The sequence below is a fragment of the Strix aluco genome, chromosome 3, assembly GCF_031877795.1.
Source record: "Strix aluco isolate bStrAlu1 chromosome 3, bStrAlu1.hap1, whole genome shotgun sequence".
Taxonomy (NCBI): domain Eukaryota; kingdom Metazoa; phylum Chordata; class Aves; order Strigiformes; family Strigidae; genus Strix; species Strix aluco.
This window is the reverse complement of record NC_133933.1, coordinates 94,565,416-94,589,345: the sequence shown is the minus strand read 5'-3', so window position 1 is coordinate 94,589,345 and position 23,930 is coordinate 94,565,416.

Sequence of the window (23,930 nt, the reverse complement as noted above, 5' to 3'; positions counted from 1 at the left end):
ATGAATATCTGAACATAGTCAAGATTCTTACTAAATCAACCAGAAAAGACCCAGAAAACATATGGCAACTGTTGGTGACAACTTTCCAAAAATTATTCAGCATGTTGTTTTTACACTCAGCCAGGACTCTAATTGAGATCAAATACAAAAGCCAGGTCCCATGGTAATCTATAAACCACTCAACTAGTGAATGAAAAAACAGAGTGGAATGCAAGCCAGTCAAAAAAGTAACAGTGAAATATATAACAAATACTTAGCATTAGTGGGTCATGCAGTACGAGTGGAGAATCTGCAGTTAGGGGAGACTTGGAGAAAGATGACAGAAAATAGGCACTGAAATAGAAAAACTCTTAAAACTGGAACAAAACTTGGAACTATATGTCTTTGAAAAGCTTCAGAGAAGTTACGTTTCTATTCTCTGTCATATGAAATAAAAGCAAGGAGTAATTCACCAGTATCAGGAAGGTATAAATCTTGTTATGCAAGTTGATCTTGGAATTTATTGCTCCAGGATGTCAGTGAGACCAAAAAATCTAGATAAACAGAAATAACAATCATATTTGCAGAGAAAACAGACATCCAGTATTGTAGCAATTAATATTAATATTACAAAAACATAGGAAAGGGTATGAAATGACTTTTCAGAATTTATCCCAATCTTAACATTTCCCAAGGGACAGAGGAACTCCCATCTATCAGATGAGGTTCTTGTGGGTTTTAATTATTAATATTTTCTTTCAATTTTCTGGTTCTAGCAATCTTCAGAACAGACACAAAAAGCTATTCTCTTATATTGGCAATTCCAAATTAAAACTTACACAGAGAGTAGGAGGAAGCATCAGGAACATATATTAGCAAAAGAAAAGAAGATGAATAGCGGTTTTAAAGCTTATTAATTCTTCTTGCTCCACTAAAGGCAAGAAAATCCTTACCATGTCCTCTGCACTCTACTGAGGAATATACCCAAACCTTTCCAGCATTATGGATTAATGAGAATATGACACAGTTAGCTAAGAGCAGCTCCCTATTAATCCTTACAGGTTAACCAAGACAGTAAATACATCAGATTTGATGGCATTACGTGGTGATTATAGGTCAGGCTTTTTGCCAGCACTTACCCACTAAGTGCACTTAAAAAGAGTAAGAAAAATAAGAGAAATGGCTCTCAGGTAGAAATAGATATAAATTGGAGGGACAGGTAGCTTTAATTAAAAACTCACTGAAAGAACTGTTCCCAAAGATTCTCCAGAAGACATGTATTTTAACCTGTTCATTCCTTCTCTCCGATTTCAAAAGGCTATAAATTAAGCTTTCAGGAGGCAGGGCTGGTATGTTGACTAGGCATAGGTGTGTCATGCCATCTGAGATGCCCTTTGAGCTGGCACATATGACACAGGACCTATGGGAGGGAGGCAGGTACCCTTCCGCAAGTGCAGTCAGAGGTCAGGCAGGCTGCTTGAGGGTATCTCATATGGCGACAGATATGTGTGGGTGACTGAATCTTGCCCCCAGGACATACAGCTTCACCAATTTCAATGGAACATTGATTTATGATGTCTGAGAGTGCAGCTGAAAGTATTATTCAGAACTATAGCGCAGCATAATTAAAACTTTTCTGTTACCCACATTTTATAATTAAAAACAGGGAGATTAAGAGTGAACACCAGTCTCATGTTTTGCTAACTCTATTCAGGGATCAGACTTTAAAACTTTACCCTTGGTTCTGAATCAACATGACATGCTCTTTATCAGTAATTAGGATACTTTCAGCTCTCTGAAGTCTTGCAGAGGAGGAGAGGAAATACAAGAATTAAGGGGCATGTTATTACCCTTATGGAACCTATATAAAGGAAACTTTCATTAATTTCCTTACAAGTGCTACTTATTTCTAAAAATCTGATTAAAACCAAACGATACTCTCACACTGTTTGTTAAAATAAAGGGTAATTGCTCAAACCTGTTACTTCCAAAAAAGATTTTCTTTTATATGTGTTTTTTTAATAGTCATCTTAATATCTGCTGAATTCATGACCAGAATTGCTATCTGATCTGGGAAGGCACAGCAGTGTGGAACTGCACCAACATACATCTTAAAGTTCAGTGCCTTTAGTCTAGGAAAATGTAAGTCTGGGAAAGAAATATCATAACCTTCCACTGACAGGATTTTTCATATTCTTTTTCTCCAATGACAGAAACTGAAATCATATTGTATCAAAGTCAGACAAACACAAAGTGTTACTGAACTCTAGTTTAGGGTCGAACAATTTCTGTACAACACCTCTTCCTGTATCATTCTTGGTAGTGCTTGTGGCTTAGTAGTCATATTCCCATCTCCCCACTATGAAAGATATTTTCTTCTTGTTGCTATGTGAAAGAACAGCACAAACAAGGAACTGAACGTCCAGAGAAAACAGTAAAGCAACCTTACAAAGCACTGAGGCATCATAAAGTAAAAACAAAAGAGAATATATTCATTGTTGTTTCATAAATGTGTGTGGTTAATTGTAACAGAGGAAGGCAAACTTATTTGACAGAACTGAAGACTTTTTAGAAAGGCAAATATCTCACAAAGCACAAGATAAGGAACTCCAACAGTGCAGACCAGGAAGGTCTTCAACATGAAGTTTCCTCTTGTAAACTGAGATGTACTTTTAGTCACTAATTAGAAGAAGTCACATCAGTTCCACGATTCCTACCAAATGTCAGTAACATACAGGAAATTGGTATATAAAGACAGATAGATAGATAAACAGATAGACTCTGTGTGTGTGTGTGCGTGCGCGCGTGCACATATTGATAACACTGAAGCAATCACAAGGACTCCCGATGACAAAATTGAATAAAACCCCATATAAGATACTGGTAACAGATGTAATCTCCAGCAAGCATACTGATAGTTTACTGTTTTCCCCACTTGACATTATAATTTGCAAAAGCAGAACATAAAGCTCTACAAATTCTAAACATATGCATCCAAAAAGCAGAAGCAGCCAAGAACCAAAAGCAGCCAAGAACCAAGTCCCTATCAATGAGTAAACTTTGAGCAGAAAAGCAGACTTCTCCCTATTTTCAAACTTTCAACATGCTTATCTGGAAATGGACTTTTTCCCCTCTGTGTTTTCTATTCTCCCCCTTCCTCTGCACCCAGGAGCTGAAGGAGCCATCCTGACTCCTGGGTACTGCTCTCTCTTGTTCAGTGTCTACACAGCTGATCTCCCATACTAAAGCAAGTCAGCTGCACAGCAAGGAAATGAAAAAGGCCCAATTAGCCCAACTGCACAGGGAGCATAATGAAGCACCTTTATCAGACCACAGTGTGGCTCCTGTAGGTCTCTGTTGTGTCTCCTCCCAGCCAAGGGTGGGTTTGAGTGCTTTCACTAGTTCACCAGCCAGCACACAGCTACACTGCTGTCCTGAGGACAGGAGGATATTAGCCAAGAGGATGCTGGCTCTGTACCAAGCAGCATAAATAACTTCCCTCTCTTACTTCTGTCATTCCTAATAGAACAGGTCAAAATACTTTTTTTTTTTTTTTCTCTTCTTTATTTCCCCCATGAAATTTTGCCAAGATGTGAGGATACAGGCATAGTAGGTGGGGGCCCTCTGCTCTGAGCACTGAGCCTCCATCTGCCTTGCAGAGCAATGCTGCAGGAACTCAAAGCTTGCTGAAAAGCTGCAGCTTAGCTCTAAAGTTTCTGACCCTACCTTAGCAGCAGTACACTTAATGGCACACCCTTGAGAGAACTGGACATCCTAAGCATAAATGAATCCACCTGGGGAGTCCAGAAACATCAGGAAAAACTTTAAGGTTGGGTTTGTTATTGTTTTCAAGGTAGTTGGACTTACCAATCATGGTATCATTATCAAAAAGCCAGATAACCCCACAGCCAATTTACTAGTACCTCATGCTAGAAGAATAAATCTCACTTGTATACAATGAAGCTATATAGCATTTTCCTTGCCAAAAGAGCACGTGTTCACAAAACTTAAATATTAATCACTTAAATACTAATAACTGGAAGTATGATTGGAACGACAGGCACTTGGGAACCATTAAGCACGCATCCAACATCCAAAAAGAAATCTTCCCTTGCCAAACATAGGCACGTGCCTAGGATTAAAGACTCAAGGTTTCCAGCCCCACCTTTGCAATGGCCTCTGTGCCTCATCTTGAACAAGTGTCATGTCCACTCATTTGCTTCCATTGCTTGAAATGGGTAAACTCTACACCCATCTTCACAGAGTTTTAAGGAGCTTTATTGATCCATTTCTGTAGCAGTGTTTTGCAGTGCTGGTGATAAGATCTTTATGTAAATGTGCAACATATGCACCCAGGAGAGAAAGGATGGGAAAACCAGCTCAGCCCCTCCCAAAGTGAAACTGGACGTCCTTGCCTCAATACATCTGGATAATAAAAGTGTTGACACCTCCTCCCACTCAGTACAATTATGTAGCATAGCTGTTCTTTAGTTGATGCAGATTACCCTCTCTAGTAGGCAATATTATTACACTTATCTTCCCACTTATCAACCAAATTTCTAATCTTTAAACAGCCTATCATTTCTAGTTGAGTAACAAAATAAACAGCATAATTCTACCAAGGCAATTAAGCGACCATTGCACAATATCACCACCTGAAGTTGTTGGTCTACCAGATATCTCTTATTGTCCCAGCTAACCTAACTGAAACTTTAAATAATTAGGAAACAGAACAATAGTGGTTCCTGAGCTGTAGATAGGAAAAAGTGGGAAAGAGCACTAAATGGAGACAAAAGAGAGATGCTGGCTGTGGATTCTGTGGGTCCATGTCAATGATAGATGGAAGAGGTTGAGAGGGGATGCACATACAGGCAGGGATCAGGTGCCATTGGTGCCAAGTCTTCCTGTGATTCTGCTAAGGGCTACATTTTGGGTTAGGTTTTCTGGTTTAAAAAATTGCCCAGAGGAAAGCAAGAGCAATATCCATTTGTCTTTTGACCTTTATATGCTCCACCCTTATGCAGGCAAAAATTCTGAGCCTTGAACTAAAAAGGAATCAAATTATATGGTAGGGTATCTTTTGAAGCAAACTGTTTAGGAAGATCGTTGAGGAAACTAACTCATAGTTTTATGTCAGTCAGAGCTAGGCTGTCATAAAGCACTGAGAAACAGCTGAAGTAAAAGAGTGATGAGATTACAGAAAAGGCAGGGTGAAAGACAAAGAACATTTTCATAAATGAAAGGAGAGTAGAAAAGGGTGCTTATTCATCAGAGGAAGAGAAGGCAGATTTTTCTCCTAATGAGAACTGAGGTTATATAGGATAAGAAGATGGAAATACTCAGCCCAAAGGAGTGCTGTACACACCTGAGAATGAAGCACTACCTAAGGCTGAATTTTAACCTGGGGAGACAAAAAAAAAGACTGACTATACTATCTAACACATTTAAAGGGATATCTAGAATTTACTTAAATGAATGCACAGAAACATAGATGATTCCTTAATGAAATATGGATATCAAGCACTTTTAAATTTTTGGGTTCATTTCTTGTTCTTTGCCTACCCTTACATTCTATTTTCCAGTTTTGTTGAATCTTGCTTGGAATGCAATAGAGTGAAGGTTTGCCATTCATTCCTATTTAATGTCTTATGGTCTCATTGGAACAGACTTCTACATCAGCCAGCCTAAATATCCCCCCTTCTTACATTTGTCCTTGTCAACAGAACAGGTCAAAACAGAATGATTTTTCTTCTCTTCATTTCCCCATATTGAAATTTTGAAAATATTCATGCAGTTCCACTTCTTAATTATGTCCTTTTAACTCCTTAGATTACTCATCTGGGACTCCTTGCAATCCATTTCCTGAAAATGCCACAAGTAATTAGTTCTCCCTATAGAGTTATAATTTACCTGTGATTTTTATCATTTTTACTGAACCATGCCCATTACAACTACATTGCCCTCTCCAGATTTCCTCTAAATTTTCTTGCTAAAGAAATGTCTGGAAGTAGCATTCCAGAAGCAATTGAGTGTGAGTTGGAATAGTATCAGTTCACTTTCTTAGGTCCCATTGTGCTACCTGAGCACTTCTCAGTACAAAAGACATGTGCAGGTATCTCTCAGGGGTGCCTCTCTGCATGCTTTTCCATTGCACCTCCTCTGCTAGTGCCCTTCAGCATAGAAACTTAGACCAGAATAGTTTGCTTGAGATAATTTAACACAATTGTAGACAAAGCCTTTTCAGCAGGCTTAGTGTCAAAATGGCGATTGTTTTACATTTGCACTTATGCTGCAGCAACTCCCAGCGTGTTGTTTCTTCCCCAGAAATTTGGCCCTGATAAGTGCCAAGTCCCAGTCTCTGAGACGGATGGATGTTGCTCTTCCTCCCTGGCTGGTGTCAGCTCCTCGCAGCAGGAGTTCCCCCCACACTCCCAGGTGTACGTGGGGTGTGACAACGCAGCTGTCTCCCCGATACATCCAAATAATGAGCTTATCTTCAGCCTTTCTCCTGGGGTCCCCCAGCATTCTCCCAACCGCCACCTATGACTCCCCAGCCAGAGCTCACTCCATGCTGCCCTTCCTGGAAGGTCCTCGCTGCCTTCTGCCCATCTGTGAATTCCTCTTTATTTGCATCTTTTAATCAATCCGGATAAATGTTGTCAGTGTAAGGTTGCTACTGCTTGCAGCCTCTAAAACTTTTAACGTGTACCACATGTTCCCGCAATACTGCTGGCTCGCTCTGCATTAGCATAAAAAAGACACAGTGCAAAGCCATCCAACTGCTTTTAAAATCAAAAGGAATCTTTCCACTGAGTTTTATAAGAGCTGAATTGAGGCCTTGTGACCCTGCTACAGCAAAGTATTTACACACATGCCAAACTCTTAAGTATGTGAAGAAGCCCCATGAATTCAGTAGGCTTTTCAGATGCTTAAGAACTTCAGTCAAGGCCTTTTTTTTTTTTTTTTTTGGTTGTTGTAATCACGCCCCTGTTGTACAAAATAAAATCCATGAAAGAATTCCCCTTCCTCTGACTGAAGAAGGAATAGGCCTTTACATATATAATGCACCTGTTTACATACATACTTATATTACATATATATATTAGCATCTCTTCTGCTATTTGTACTCCTGGAAGCAAAGTTTTTATCTAATTTTTATGATTAACTGTGAAATCCAGTGTTTGAGTCCACACTCTTTACACTGGAAAAACTTCCTTAATGTCCTTGTTCCAATGCTGATGGATGCTCCCTACCCTGGGACATTCTCACACAATAGACAAAAAGCCTGAAGAACCTGAGAAGTAGAAATATTGGCCTTGGAAAGGTAAAATAAGAAATAAAGACATATGGGGAACATACTGAAAGATTTACCTCAGAGATCATCAAAAGGAAGAATCATTTCCTTTCCTGCTTTAGGGCAATGTTTATTTAGATTAAAATGTAAAAGGTGAGTGGAAATAAACGTTTTCTTTTTTGTCTATAGAACCTTCAAATAAACCTGCATCTTATAATTGTATTCAGGGGAAGTTTTAGGTCTTCTTCCTTCATTCTCTTTTCCTCCTTTATCTCTTTTTAAACTGTAATATGCAGGCTTTAACCTAAAAATTCCCTACTGAAATTGAGTGAATTCATGCATATATATGCTGAGCAGCTGCAATCACATGTGAATCAGAAAGGGGCAATGCAGCATTTCAGCTGCAAAGTCTCCAAAAATGAAATGAGAACAATGAGAGTTTACCTTGGGGTAAGGGCTGGCAGATTAACACCAGAAGAGAGACTGAAACAGTATGTCTCCAATTCTTCAGCCTCTGAAGGAAAATTCTGAATTGCTGCATTGCCTCACTGAAGAACAGACTCCTCCAGATTTGCTGTAATTCACTTACAGCAGTATAGAAACAGATGGTTAGGTAGATATAATTTTCTACTTAACTAGCAAGTTGTTTCTGCTCTATTTTTATTTGATACTCTGCAATACATAAATAAAATAAAATCAATAACATCTGTGAACATCACTGTCCTTCCTATTCTCTGAAATACCCCATAACATTCCATAACTTTATTGCTATTAAGCCTCATGTCAGGCTATCTTAAAACTTCTAGACCAACAGGAAATATTGTCTGGATTACAAACAGTTGGGTTTTTACAGCAGACAGCATGCCGGCAGAGGAGCAAACACTCAAATTCAGGAGTATTAAAAAGATTATGACAACTGTTGGGTTTTGAGGGGCTTATTTGGAGTATTCTCTCTCCTTCAAGTGCAAAACACCTGGAAAGAGTCAGCCAGAATAGACAGGCCCTGGAAGCTTAAAATCTGTAGAGAAGAGCACCAATTTATCCTGCCAGATCCTCTGTTACAAGGCCTCCAGGGGCTTAGTTCCCATGCAAGTGATCTGTGAGTAGTGCCTATGTCATGAAGAGCAGCTGTGACTCGTATGAGAAACTGGGAGAAAGCCACTTCTGTACCCTCAGCGGTTGGAAAGGTACGTGCCACAACAGTCCAAGAGGTAGCCCAGTGTTTTGTTTGTGGTGTGCCATTTCTCATCAAGGGCTAAAGAAGCACAAGGAAGGCAGCTGGCAAAGGGAAAGGCTGGTAGGGGGAGACTCCTGCGGCTGGTGAGGTCTTGTGGTATGGGTCAATGGCCATATTGCACTATAGCACGCTACTTGCAGGTCTGCTGTGGCTATGAAATATGGAGTTAGAGTCCTGGACTATGACTTCTTAAGAGATATTTTTTTCTGTTTTGTCCATTTAAAGTCTCTGAAATGAGAGAGTTGTGGTCAGTGTTTTGCATGCCCTGGCTCTGGCAAGAGGACATGTTTGATGGTGGTAAGTTTTGGGAATAGAAGTGGAGGACTGAATAGGATAGAGGAAGGCAAATTTGTTGCAGTTTCACCCATACCAAGCATTGGGAACAGTCCCTATGGTGTACTGTCACCTCAACCATGTTTAGCTGTTGTCTAGGAGGGAGGTGGTTGGAGCAGAGCCAGAAAGCAAATTAACAGCTATCTTTATATAATGACCTGGGGTCTAGTTCTTGAGCTCATTGCCTGGCTCTTTCTGGACATAACCATTTAACCTAGATTACCCTCCCTCTACTGAAAAAAAAAAAAAAGCTATTTTCCTTAGCACTCTTAATTCCCATGCCTGTATGTACCAGGCATTTATAGAGCAAACTTAATTTCTGGAGTAGATATGGAAATGGACTGGATCTACAGTCTGCATTCTGGATGAGGTCAAAATTCATAATGTTAATGGTCCCATTTCTTCCCCAAATTTATTAATCCCTCCATGAGTTATCACAGGGAGCCCTGTATGAACACATTTAGACACATAAACTGTCTTTCTTGTATTACTTTCTCAATTTCAGTTAGATAGAGGTGAATCAACAGCAATAAATCAACATACATCCACCTCTAAACCTGAATATGGAACCAAACACACAAAAAAGGTCAATTTGGGTGCAAGCTTGATCTGTAGTTGGAACTGTACAAGCTTCCCAGGTCTACGGCTGAACCACATGTAGTTGCAGTATGTCAGACACAAGCATGCATGAGACATGAAGAGCAGAGAGATCACAAAGAGGTCATTAGATTATGCTCTCTACTGTAACTTCTGAGCAAGATGATATCAGCTGATGTAGAAGCACAGGTAGTGTATATTAGGGTAAAGGCAAATCCAACACTGAGAGCAATTTAGGCTAACCTGTGCTGCTTTGTCCTCAGCTCGCATGAAGCACAGAGAGGTTCAGTTACAGCTGATGTGAGACTGATGAAGTAGCTCCCTCATGGCTTCAGTCCTCATCTCCCAGCTGAAAAGCAGTATCTGTGAAGTATTCACACTAGCCAGGCTTTGTGAATGTTAACGTACCAAAGGTAGGTACATTCCAGGCATTTGTCTTGCCTTGATTTCAGGATCCAGTCCTCCGTGTGTCATCCTGCAGCCATAACCCAGTTTTCAGCAGTTTTTTAAAAACCCACCAGTTACCATTTGTCCCTCCAAAAAGCATTTGAGCTTTGTGTGTTAGCCCCCTCATGTGCTCTAATAATGGTTGAATACTTGATTACAGTGATCTGATTACACAAATGCTGTCATTTCTTACTGTCTGTGCAATTTCTGTTTACCTAATGATTTTCAGCATATGCTTCTAAGACACTCAGGGGCTGTAAAGTTAGGATCCATAAAACATGATCCAGAAAAGCTAGTCTATTTTCAGCATGCTTAAATTAGACATGCAGAGATCCACTAGAGATTTCTAGTGGTTAACAAATGAAAAAAGTTGAAAGAAGTTATTTTCTATGTTGAAATTATTTATTTCACTTGATAATTATCATAGACTGATTCTATATTTAACTATCCATGTTCAGAACCATGTCAATCCTTGTTTTTCTAGGGTTTTTTTGTACCAAACAACTAGACGTTCTTTCTGACATCAACCTGAAATGAGATCATATCTCTAAAATGTCCATTTTTGTTGGCAAATTTGGAAAATAGATCAAAAACCTGAAACCATGGACTTATTTCTTCTAAACAAAAGATTAGCACAGAATGCTGAGATTATTTTTCATGTCCCTCTTCTTTCTTACTTGCATGCTACCTCCCACACCCACCTCCTGGCAAGTCAACAAGCTCTGAGAGCAGTCAGTCCCCACTTCCCTGACTCAATCTCAGAGCATTAAAGCCTTAAGCTTGGCAGGTGTCCAGGATGAAGAAATTTTAACAAATCTCCCACAAAGAGCACTCTAATCATAGCAAGCACTGAAGCCTTGAACATAATACTTCCTCCATATATAAAATTCCCAATTTGCTTAGTGGCCGCCTCTCAAACTTTGCAGTATGATATTGCAAGTGTTCTTTTGAAAATCCCAGGTCCTCTCCCAACATATAACCAGCATGTACAGCACATAAAGAAAAATATATAATTTACTATTCACTTCTGGCTTCTGCTGAGAAATCTTCTTCCAAGTCATCATTTATCGGAAAATAAAAAAGAAATACCATATTCAAGTTATCTTTCAGAGATGCCTCATCTTGTAATTCCCATTGCAACAAGAGGCACATAATTGCATGAAACATTGTTGTTTATCTCTTTTTGGGTGACCTCATTGAAGGTTATTTGGAAGAAGATGGAAATGCAGACTGATTTATTGGTAGTTGGAGTCTTTGAATTTCATGCAGAAATTCAAATGATAGATTTTATAACTACAGCTAAAGAGACTCTATTCTGTAAGCTGTAAGTCATTTCCACAAGTACATGTTCAGTTGTCTGCACCACACCATGCACTGAACCCTCCTGCTTTCTTTTACAATGCAAGCTGACACTGCTTCCTGACAGATACATTCAGAGCAAGGATATTTACAAATAAATGCAAATGCACCCATTTTTGTTCATACCTAAAAGGTGTGAACAACACCCACCTAAATCCAATTTTACTGCATATATATATATATTTAGGCTATGGTAGAGCTGTAGAAAAGACTTTGAATGTTGCTTATCTGAGGCCTATAAATTAATCTCTATGAATAATTACAATTTAGTTTTCCAAGGAAAGATATGTTATAGAAGCTATTCTCTTTATTCATTGCCATAGTTATGTCTTCCACTTTACAGACAAAATGTATATAAGAGTAGAGCTACATTAAACAGCAAGTTCAAAGGACTTTTCAACAGATAGAAGCAATCTTTTTTTCCTAAAGGTTTTTCTGTCTACATTACTGAAACTCATAAATTGTTCTCTGACAATTTTGAGCATTAATTGAACACTGTTCTATTACAGAAATCTAACATACACTAAAAGAAAGAGCTGTGAACAAGTGTTTTGTAACAGAGTGTGGTTAGTCCTCTGGAAAAGGCAAACTGCTGAAGGTAGAAGTGTCAGAAGAAATACAAAGGTCCAAGAAGAAAGCAAGGCATTGCAAACTCCATAATTTATACAGTGTATTGACACAATATGCATTACTGTAAATGAATGCATTTCTCCTTCTCATAAGGCTGCATGCTAATCACAAAGCATGTAACAACCCTATATAGTTTTTTTAAAGAAACAAAAACTGTGGGCCATCTCTGGAGGAGAATGAAGGATTTCAAACCCTTTCAGTAAGGAGGACTAATCATCTGCTCCTCCAAAGAATGTGAAGTAGGGAGCATCTGCTGTGTCAGCCAGCATTCATGGAGAGAGAAAAGCCTATGCCTCACTTACTTATCTGCTATAAAATATCATAGCTGCATTTATTTCAGCTGTTTATTTACATTAACAGGAGGTCTTTTCTGCATTCCCCAGCTCAGGCAAACACATTCACCTTACAGCAAACCCTTGCTACACCTGATGTACTGCAGTCTCAGGCTGAACACGAGCTACTTCAACTCACCTTTGAGCTGGCTAAGTTCTAGAGTGAAACTAAAGTCGATACAGGTCTTAATCTTATATTGTTCTTTGCATTTCTACAATTTGCTCATGTTAAATATCTGCTCTTCTTGTACCATTTTTTTACATCAGTGAACAAAAATGCCTTTTTAAATTTTTACCTTTTTTAAGCATGGAAAAAGTAGTGTCTAAAACACTTAGTGCAGACGTCTCCCTGAGATCTGGCACAGTCATTAAAAAAGGATACAATGAACAATTCAGTAAATATGGGAAGAAAAATTTTTGGTGAGTCTTGAGTCATCACTCACAAAATTAATGAATGAGATGTCCAAAACCCACCAAGTTCAAAACTGATGAGCAAATCCTTCCCTTAAATGATTCTGACTGGTTGCCAGTGGCCAATTCCCCACATCCTAGACAACAGACATAACTTCAAGATACAAATAACCCTCTTGGTAGAATTGGCATACATAGTTCTAGTGGGGGAATAACATTTGACCATGACCACTGAGGAACTAATTCATTTTATTCATTTAAAAATGGTGTTCTAATTTGAAAACAAAATCATTGCTTTTTGAAACCTATCTTCCAGCTTAAATCTAAATATTTTTTAATAAATACATGCTCTTAGGAAGCAAAGGATGGGACTGGGGAAGATGAAAAAACAATTAAAGAGCTAAGGAAAATTAAGCCCCTCAGTTATACTAATAAAAGAATGACAGTGATCATCTCGCCCACCCAGCCTCAATAGCAGTCTTTCATATATTTTCCATTAAAATCAAATGAAACATTGAGCATTGCCATTTTAAGGAAATTATTTGCAGCTGCATTTCTCTCAGCCCAGTGTTAGTATTAAGCATTTAGTGAGTTTCTTTTAGAATTAATTCAGTAGTGCTTTCCATTATATAGCTACTATCTCATTTTCATTTAACCACTGAGACATGATCTTCCAGAATTAGACTGTTTCAAAAGCTATAAAGATTATTTGCTAAAGTTTAATAATACTCACTTGGCCATGAGCATTAATTTCAATGAATAGTCAATACTTTTTACATCGCAATATCCTGACATTTAAGTAGCCAGCTATTCATTTGCAAGATACCATAATCTTTTTATTAAGCATCTTTTGCTGTTTTATGTTCCCTTTTCAAAGTAACATAATTTGAGTATCTAAGTATGATCTATTCATAGAATTTAAAATAAAACTTATTTCAAAATTGGTCAGGTCATTCTTGAATTACATGTCTTCTGGAAATAATTTAGTATAACTAGTTCAATAAAGGGTTGAAAGATTAAGAAAAAAACCTCACTGGTTGATTTAAGACACTTTTCATGGCAGTTATATTCAGAAATGTTGCAAGATTGACTTTTCTCTTAAGCAGTTCCTTCCAGCTGTATCTGAGGGAATGGAGAATTAAGTTTCGTTTTGTTTCATGGCTATATATATAGATTTTTGAGATGTTTTTCTTTATCAAATAAGTTAATAGGACACATTGCTCCACAATCTCCCAGAGACTGAGGTGAGGCCTGTAGCTCCCTGGGTTTTCCTTTTTGCCCTTTGTTTTTTGAAGTGTGACACCTGACTTTTTTAATCTCCCCCAATTGCTATGACCTTTCGAAGAGGACAGTTAGCTCCCCCAGCATTCTCCATGGATTTGTATACATCTAGTTCCCTTATTTTGTCTTGGTTTTGATCATTCTCTACTGTAGACAGTACCTCTTTCCCATAAACTTTGCACAGAGATGTTGGAGACCTGAAAACAGACCTTGCCAGGAAAGCGCAAGAGAAAGACAACACACTACATCAGGATTTTTCAAGTCCTTTTTCATTATATTGTCTTCCTATTCAATAAGGACACCACATTTTGTCAGTATTTCATTTTGCTGCCAACATACCTGCAGAAGTGTTTCTTGTTAGCTGTTACATCCCTCTCCATTTTCAATGCCAGGTGAGCTTTAGCTTCTCTAATTCCATCCCCACACATGTGGTTGATGTTTCCATATTCTTTCTTTGTTAGCCCATCCCTGTTTTCACCCCTTGTACACTTCCTTTTTGCATTTTATCCCAGCCAAGAGTTCCCTGGTCATCCAGCCTGGTCTCCTGTTATTCCTGCCCATTTTCTCACAGATCAGGATGGAACATTCTTGTACTTTGAGGAGATTGTCCTTGACAAACAACAAACTTTCCTTCCCGCTAAATGATGAACTCTTCTACTCTTCAGGACAGCCTCTCACACGATACTGCTTGCTAGTTCCCTGAACAAGAACAAGGGTGTTCTCCTGAAATCTATGTTTTGGTCTATGGTACTTACTTTGCTTCCTGCAGCATATTAACAACCACTATCTCATGCTCCTTGTAGCCAAGGCTGTCACTGACTACCCCATTCCCAACTAATTATTCTCTGTTCATAAACAGCATGTCCAGCAGAGTCCTTCCCCTTACTGGTTCGTCCAATGTTTGCATTAAAAATTGTCCTGAAGACACTCCAGAAATCCCCTGGATTAATTGTCTTCTATGACCTGCCCTTCCAGCAGATATCAGAGTGAGTCATGAATCACCAGGACCTTTTTTTTTTTTTCTCATGAGGTGTCTTTTGATTCTCTGAAACAGGCTTTATCCACCTTCTCTTCCTGACTGCGTAGTCTGTAGCAGTTTCCCACCACAATGACCCTTTTTACTGGCCTCCCTCTGATCCTAACCTGTAAACTCAAATGGTCCTTTCCTTCTTCTCCCCACAGGACTGGGACCCAAGAGAGGAAGAACATCACCTGTGAGAAACAATGTCTTAAATCCTCCCCAGTCCTGAGGCTTGAGAGCTTAACCTATCAGCTTCTTTTAAAGCATGACAGGACAGCCATTTGAGTTTTGGTTGGGTTTTTTTTAACTAACAGCTCCATGACTAGTACACTTACACAGGACATGGGAACCCTGGGTCCTACAGTGTGTTCAGCAAAAGGACTTCAAGCCCTTCTCCTTCACTGTCTGGGAGAGTGCTCTAGCAGCAGATGTACAGACTATGTGGGGCAGAAGAAAATGTAGTGGTTTTAGTTCTTTCTACTGGAGCTCTTCCACCTTCATAAAGGAATTCAAGATTTAGTAGGCCAGGAATGTTACTTTCCAGCCAAACCATTTAGGGCACTCTCTGGGAAATAGGAAAACCTGGGTTCCAAACCCTGTTCCAAGAGACTGTTTATTTTTTTACATTAAGCAGTCATTCAATAAAACACATGAAGACTCCAAGGCAAAGTATAATGTATGTGTCTCTCTGCTGGAACACACAGAACAGTCAAACTGAAAACATCAGCCTTCAGGCAGAATGGCTCCAGAGAGAGACACCTGAATGCTTCCTTCAGCAGATTTTGCTATTTTTTAATCCAATTTGAAGTGTATGCTCCCTGCACAGCTAACCCATTCAGTCACTGAGTTGTTCTGTTCAGCTTGCTCTTTCCATCAGTGACACTAACTAGTGAATCAACAGATTTTCTGGCAGGAGATGTGGAATGTACCTGTTTCCTTCAAATCATAGTATGTCTCAACTCACGTCCAAGCAAACTCTTTGCTGCTAAAACTAGGAGCAAAGCATTTTTGGAAAAATAGACATACACACACACACACACACACACACACCCCGAAAAAAAAGAAAAGTAAAAAGGAGAGAAGACTAAATTTCTTTTTAGAGTTGTGAATTGCATAGGATGCGGTAAATTGTCTAGTCAGTGTTTGTTTACATGTGGTCTGAACATTTTTTATGAAGATCCTGTGTTTAAATACATATATTTTTTGAATAAAGATTAAAATTCCAAGAGTTGTGATGCCAATAGCAAATTACAGGGCGTTTTCTTCATCTACAAGATCACTAGCTTTTGCCATTGGTTTTGGGTACTGATTTACCCATAAATATGAAATGGAACAGTCGCTCTACCAGAAACATATATTGTGTTTTCAGTACAGCTGAGGACATGGTTCAAAGAAAAATACACATAGGCACACTTTCTTTGTTCCCACTGCAGTAAGTGTACTTAACTTTAAAGTATAGGGTATTTTGTCCAAGGGCGTTTCAGGAATTAAACACTTTTCTATAGTAACAGAAGCTTCAGAACCATTCAGCATTCTTTCATTTTGATTGTGAATTTTATTCTTAAAAATATTTTTTTCCAAAATGAGATATTGAATTCTACCGTTTCACACTTTTCTAGGAAAAAGAAATAACCATTTACGGGCAAGATGCCCTTCATCATATATTGTTAGTCTCCTAAAAATGGCTCCTATTAAGTTGCATAGGTACTCCTGATGCCCCATTATCTTAAGTCAGGTAAGGTCATTTTTGTCTGCTTAAAGAAATACAGTCTTCCCAGAGAAGCATAGCAAACCCAGAGTTTCAAATCTAACTGGTATAGGTGAGGTTGTTCAGGTAGCTTTAGGCAGATGCACACATTTCACAACATTCTTAGGGAATTCCTACACTATGAGCATCACTCTTAGGACAGAATCTGTCCTAAGACTATTCTTAGTATTGCATCTTGCTTTACCATCCTGTAAACTTTCAGATTTTTATAGATATAAAGGCAGCACACGATAACGATACCAAACTCAAAACAAGACAAGTCAGTATACTAGAAACAGCACAGCCATTTTAGAAAGCAGGCTAATTCCTCCTGCTTTCAAACAATTGGACTCAACCACGCTAAGCTGATACCCAGTGCTTTTTAAAATTGTACTCAATGTGGAATCTATACAGGAACCTGGAAGCGTGAATAACACGCCTGTAATAGAAGTTAAAACCATATAAATACCATGCAGGACACTAACTGATACATCTTTTTTGACCCATATTTATTTTGTATTAACCTCACAATTAACCTGCCTCAACAGTAGATCTTCCTCTGACTTGAAGTCTGCTGCTTTAGAACAGATTAACCTGACTGACTCGATTAGTCAAACCAACCTGCTGCCACCTCTGCTGTTCTCAGTCCCACACATTGATTTGCATATGTAGTGCATTTAGTTTAGAAGTATGATTTCTTTCCTTTTTTCTTGCATCAATATAATTATTTTGAGTGGAGAAAATGCTCCATGCTTACCGAAGAATACTAGTGACCACCACAGGGATACAAACTCCCACTAATCCTAGCATTAAAGCTATCCCAAATTGCTCAGCAAGATATTTCTGTACATGGTTCAGACACTCTCTCATGCTGTGAACACATTTCATAGATAAACAACAACAGAGAAACATCTTCTTACTTTTCAAAACTTATCAAGGAGTGAAATTTTCCCATTAAGGCCTTCTCCTCCATTCAACTTTTAGGATGTTCTTTGGGTCCCTTTTATGATCTGGCTAAGAGTAAATGAGTTCCTTGGCCAGAATGAGTCCAGAGACTGAGCATTTCCACAAAAGGCAATGGCTGACACTACTGTGACTCAGAATAGCCCTACCCCACCACTTTCAGTCCACACTTCTACTGCACACATGCACTACCCTATGCTTAGGAAAAGCATGGCCACAGGAGAACAAAATGCACTCAGATGCAATGAGTACCCACAGCAAGCTGAGGCAAAAACACTGATCAGAGAAAATTTCTTGGAAGACATGTAAAAAACACTCACAGGTCACAGGTGCTGGGAATGCTGTGACAGATGCAGGAGTTTTAGGAGCACACTCTCACTTCAGAGGATCAGAGAGTAAAGGCAGCCCAGGCATCCATGGGAAGCAGGTACCAGAACACCTGGGATGCAAACTTGAGGGCTTTCACTATGAAAAGTGCAGTTTTGAACCACCACTGAAGTAAACTGGGAGCTCACAGAAATACGAGTTTGGAAACAGAGATCTTTTACAATTTCTATGTGCCCTCCTACAGAGCTTTCTTCCCCTCCTTGGATAGGTTCACTTTCATGTCCCAAATCTGTCCGTACATTAGAACATAAACAATGAAAGTGAATGGATAATAAACCCAGGTGCATGACACATTCAGACCAGCTATAAAACTGAAGTGCAGTACAAGGAAGACAGCACAGTAGCAGACTTCTCTCTGCCTGCTACCAAGACCCAAGTACTAGTAAGTACTATGATATATGAGAATGAATGTCTTTGAGATAAACACAGGTAAGACTGCACAGTGAATTCCTAACGATCAGCTGCATGTATCTCTGAATATCCTGAATAGCACCAGGTTACATGCCTAAGCACTATATCCTCAAGAACAGTTGCAAGATATGGGAGGAGAAATATAGAACTAAGTATAATGAATAGAAAATTTATCCTCGAGAAATGTATTAACATATTTCAGGGTCAACTAACCTGTAGCAAATATGTACCATGCTCATGACTGTCAACTGCAAAAAGGGTGTTATCACTTTCCAGTGATAAGTATTTGTCCCTATTTACCCAAACACATAACTGTAAAAAATTGTTACTATTGACTACAGTGTCATGATAGATGGAGTCAGGGAGTTGTGCTTGAACAGTGCTCAGCTGTCTTATGGTGAGCATTGCACTCAGACCCACTGACAGTCTTCTCAGCTTCTTCAAGTGTGTATATTTTTATGACTATCATTCACTTTCTACTCTTACAAACAGAACATAGCTAGCAAATGGAAATTAATAGATGGAGATATATAGAATTTATAAACTCCAAAGGTGCATTTACAACAAGCAAGGATATTCCAACTATTAGTAACTATTTCCTTATTAAAACAGAGGAAGACAAAAGGACAGTGGAGAGGAAACTCAGGTAGAATTAAACATACAAACAAAGGAAATTCAGTTCTGTGTTGCTGCTGCTCCATTGCTATCATGACTCACTGCACTGTCCTTATTCTGCAAGGACCACAGCAGAGAATGAGGTGTTATGTTCCATGTCCTTGTGCTAAACCCATGCACAGAAAGACTAAGACATGGAGAAGAACTTAGCTATGCTTGTGTTTATTTTTGATAAGTTGTTATTTTGTGACAGATTTTTTTTCAGTTACTTTGTCATTTTAGCAGGAATTTAATAATTTTAAAGTGAAAACAAAAATATGATTTTACTGTGCACATGAGACATTCTGAATTCCATACGTTATGGCTGTTGCAATGTGTCAGGCTTACCCCTACTGATGCTATTTGAGGTTTGCTGGACTTAGGCTAGATATGAAATTAGTTCATTCTCTGTTGTAGTCCACTGGAGAGATATGTGCTTTACAAACATTTAATACAAGAACTGGTTAAGGGTTGGACCGGGACAGATTCTTCTCAATCATCAATAGTGCCAACACTTACTTACACTTTGCTTGTCTGATTGCTGAAACAGTAACTTACCCTCTTGCTGCTATTAGATCCAGTTATATCAATGTGTTTTTAACTACTTGATTGCTGCCCAATGTATCAAGTACATAGGTCAAAATGCTTGTGCCTACTGCATCTCTGTGGTCGTGTTGGCTTAAAGGAATGACATTGTATTCATTGCCATGCATTTAGGAAGACAACTGGAATTAACTGCAGTCTCTCACACTACACTGTGTGTCATACCATCTCCACTTCTAGGCATCCTACCAGACTGAAGCAACAAGCTGTGATGGCAGGCTCTAAGAAATCTGCTTTTGAAACACAGGAAAGTTACAGTACAACAAAGTCAAACCAAGTGCTCCAAGACTTGGTGAGCTATTTGTAGATCTGTGTCTAGAAGGTTGTCCCAGCACAAACAGTGATATAAGAAGGTGAGAGGATCGCTTTACCTTGTAGTTAGAAAAACAGGGTTGAGCTTTACTGAGAAGGATTGAAGGAACAGCAAGAATAAGAAATTATAATATGTGCCTGCACCTCCCTGAACAGATTCAGAAAACAGAGAGGATGAATAGGGAAGGCAGCATTTTAGAGTCATTTTTCCTACAAATCTGTAAAGATTGACACCTTGCAAATATCACTTTCCATGAAAATTGAAGGATTACAAAAATGTCTCTGTTCATTATTGCCTGTTCCTCATCTTCTAAACCTGACTGTTGTTATTTACTTCAGAGCTGGAAGGTTACATGTTGAATACGAACTTCCAGGTGACAGTAAAGTCCACTCTCAAACTCATTACTTGGAGCACATTTGGAGCGTTCCTCAGAGACATTAATCCAAACCAATGCTCAGAAATCCTCTAGAACAGCTCACCTGCCTAACAGTTAAAAAAAGTAATTACTGCTATCCAAACTACACCCTTGTTGCAAATTTATGAAAATTAAAATTAATTAAAAAATTAAAATTGAAAATTAAAAAAAAATTATGAAAGGCAGGTCCTGCTTGAAAAACCTTATCTCCTACGACAGGGCAACCTGCTTATTGGATGAGGGAAAGGTTGTGGATGTTGTTTACCTTGACTTTAGTAAGGCCTTTGACACCATTTCCCACAGCATTCTGCTGGCAAAACTGGCTGCTTGTGGCTTGGATGGAAACACGCTTTTCTGGGTAAAAAACTGGCTGGATGGCCGGGCCCAAAGAGTTGTGGTGAATGGAAATCCAGTTGGCAGCCGGTCATGAGTGGTGTCCCCCAGGGCTCAGTTTTGGGGCCACTCCTGTTTAACATCTGTATTGATGATCTAGACGAGGGGATCGAGTGCACCCTCAGTAAGTTTGCAGATGACACCAAGTTGGGTGGGAGTGTTGATCAGCTCAAGGGTAGGGAGGCTCTGCAGAGAGACCTGGACAGGCTGGAGCGATGGGCTAAGGCCAACTGCATGAGTTTCAATAAGGCCAAATGCCTGGTGCTGCACTTTGGCCACAACAACCCCCAGCAGCGCTACAGGCTTGGAGAGGAGTGGCTGGAGAGCTGCCAGTCAGAGAGGGACCTGGGGGTGTTGATTGACAGCCAGCTGAACAGGAGCCAGCAGTGTGCCCAGGTGGCCAAGAAGGCCAATGGCATCCTGGCTTGTATCAGAAATAGTGTGACCAGCAGGGACAGGGAAGTGATCTTACCCCTGTACTCGGCACTGGTGAGGCCGCACCTCGATTCCTGTGTTCAGTTTTGGGCCCCTCACTACAAAAAGGACATTGAATTACTCGAGTGTGTCCAACGAAGGGCAACGAAGCTGGTGAAGGGTCTGGAGCACATGTCGTATGAGGAGCAGCTGAGGGAACTGGGGTTGTTTAGTCTGGAGAAGAGGAGGCTGAGGGGAGACCTCATTGCCCTCTACAGCTACCTGAAAGGAGGTTGCAGAGAGCTGGGAATGAGTCACTTTAACCAAGCAATAAGTGATAGGACAAGAGATAATGGCCTCAAGTTGCACCAGGGAAGGTTTAGACTGGGTATTAGGAAGTATTTCTTTACAGAACGGGTTGTTAGGTGTTGGAATGGGCTGCCCAGGGAGGTGGTGGAGTCCCCATCCCTGTAGGTGTTTAAGAGTAGGGTTGACATAGTGCTTAGGGATATGGTGTAGTTGGGAACTGTCAGTGCTAGGTTAACGGTTGGACTGGATGATCTTCAAGGTCCTTTCCAACCTAGATGATTCTGTGATTCTGTGAAATTAAGTCAAATGTCTTCTTAGTCTTCTCTGGCAGCTACGGAAAACAACCCATCACTGTTAAATTGCAACATTAATAGCTGCTTCCAAACAGAATGTCCATGCCAAAGTCCCCCAAAGAAACCTGAATTCATTCATTTTTCTTCATATGACATTCCCTAAATTGTGTTTTTCATTTTTGATGTTGTCCAGATTGTCTTTCCATTTCTAAAAGCTCAGTAGGCAAAAGTCTTCCAGATGAGACTTTGTCACCTCCAGGTAGAAGAGAATAATATTCTCCTTGGACTGACACTAAAGTAAGGGTTGACTTTTTTTGCACCATCATTGATTACTCACCTCCAGCTTTATTTTAACTATATTGTTGTTGACATTTTGTATTTTTGAATCAAATTTCTTTATGTAGAGCTTAGAACAGTACACCTATCACATTTAAACTTCATCTTACTGATTTCCCATTACCTCCCAACTGGTTGCATCCTCCAGTAGAGGTGTGGCATAACAGGTGTTGTGGGCCATCACTGATGACAATTTAACTGTGGCAATACTAGAAATTTTTCTTTCCTTGGATTTCTAGCAAAGTCAACATCTTCAGATTTAAAAACTACAGTTAGTCTACCTTTGAAATGGGAAGACCAAATACATACCAAAGAAGGAGCACAGCAAAGGATTGAATATTAGATAATAAGGCAAATGAAAAAGTCTTGCCTGGACCTTGTGGTAGAGTACAACTTCCTTCCCATTTTTGATTCTCACAGCTGTATACCATTTCTGTGAAATACTTAGTTGACAACAAGGAAAAACTCTCAGCATGTTTACAAATACTACAATTAACATTTGCTTAGGGAACAATAGTTTTCAAAATTAAATAATAATATTCCTGTGCATGCAAGTTAGCTTTATGGCTAGATAGAGAGTCAAGTGCAGTCTGTGATATGAAGAACTTACATCACTTCTTGGCAATATTGTTCTCCATCAATGAGAGCCTATAAAGTATTCCTTTTCTGTATCAAGTAGTGTTGAAAACATATTATAATAAGAATCATCTGTTAAATGGGAACTATTAAAGAAGTTTGCCATGGCCACAACTTCCTTTCCTTCTTATGCTGGGGCAAGAGCAAGTAGGGGGTGGGGAATGAGGAACAAGCATGAAAATGTGATCAGGACCAGCATAAAGTAACATAGCTTCACCAGGAACAGTCAAGCTGTTCCAACTTACTCTAAAGATTTGGCCAGAAAAGGGACAGTAGATCATATAGTAATACTTCAGCAAAAATATGTGGTTTGATTCTAATCTCTGAATAACAAACCACAGGGAAATGACAGTTGAAAGAAAAAGGTAGCTATCAGTATGAGCAAATGTATAAATGGCAAATGATACACGCAGTAGGAAATACTGGGGCTGGTGGGGGGAAGTGGTGGAACAAACCAGATTTAATCTGCAGTTTGCAGATTTGGATAGCGATACTGCAAGCTTATGAACTCCATGCAGTTAATTTCAGTGCCAGCAGAAATGTTACCTTTTATTTCTTCTTATTGCCAAAATCAGGAAAGTTTCAGCACTGTTGAAAAGGTTCTTTTTGTCCCTCAGAAACCTTAAAATCACTGTAGTCTGCTTCATTTTACACCACATTGATGTTCAAGGTTCAGAGAAGTCCAAAATAAACTCTTTCAGAGGTGAGAGATAGGGGGAGGGGGGAGGGGGAGAACACAACCAGCTGTTGATCAACATCCAGGGCAAGATGGGGGAGACATGTGTCAGACAGAAAAAAGCAGATGCTTATATTTTCTAATATTTTTAACGTATATTTTCTGCTTTTTCTGTTGAAAGAGCACAAAGCAAAAACTGAAGAAAGAAAGAAAGAAAGAAAGAAAGAAAGAAAGAAAGAAAGAAAGAAAGAAAGAAAGAAAGAAAGGAAGGTTAAAGATTTCCATGAATAATGATAGAGAGAAGAAAGCATTTTAAATCATATTAAAACAATACACAGATTGCCCCATCATCAGGAAACAAAGTTAGATTTATCTCTACATTTCAGGGAAATCAAGCCCCCAGAGGTCAAGGAGGTTGCTAAATGGGTGGGGGAGTGAGAGAACATTTTACAAAATCAT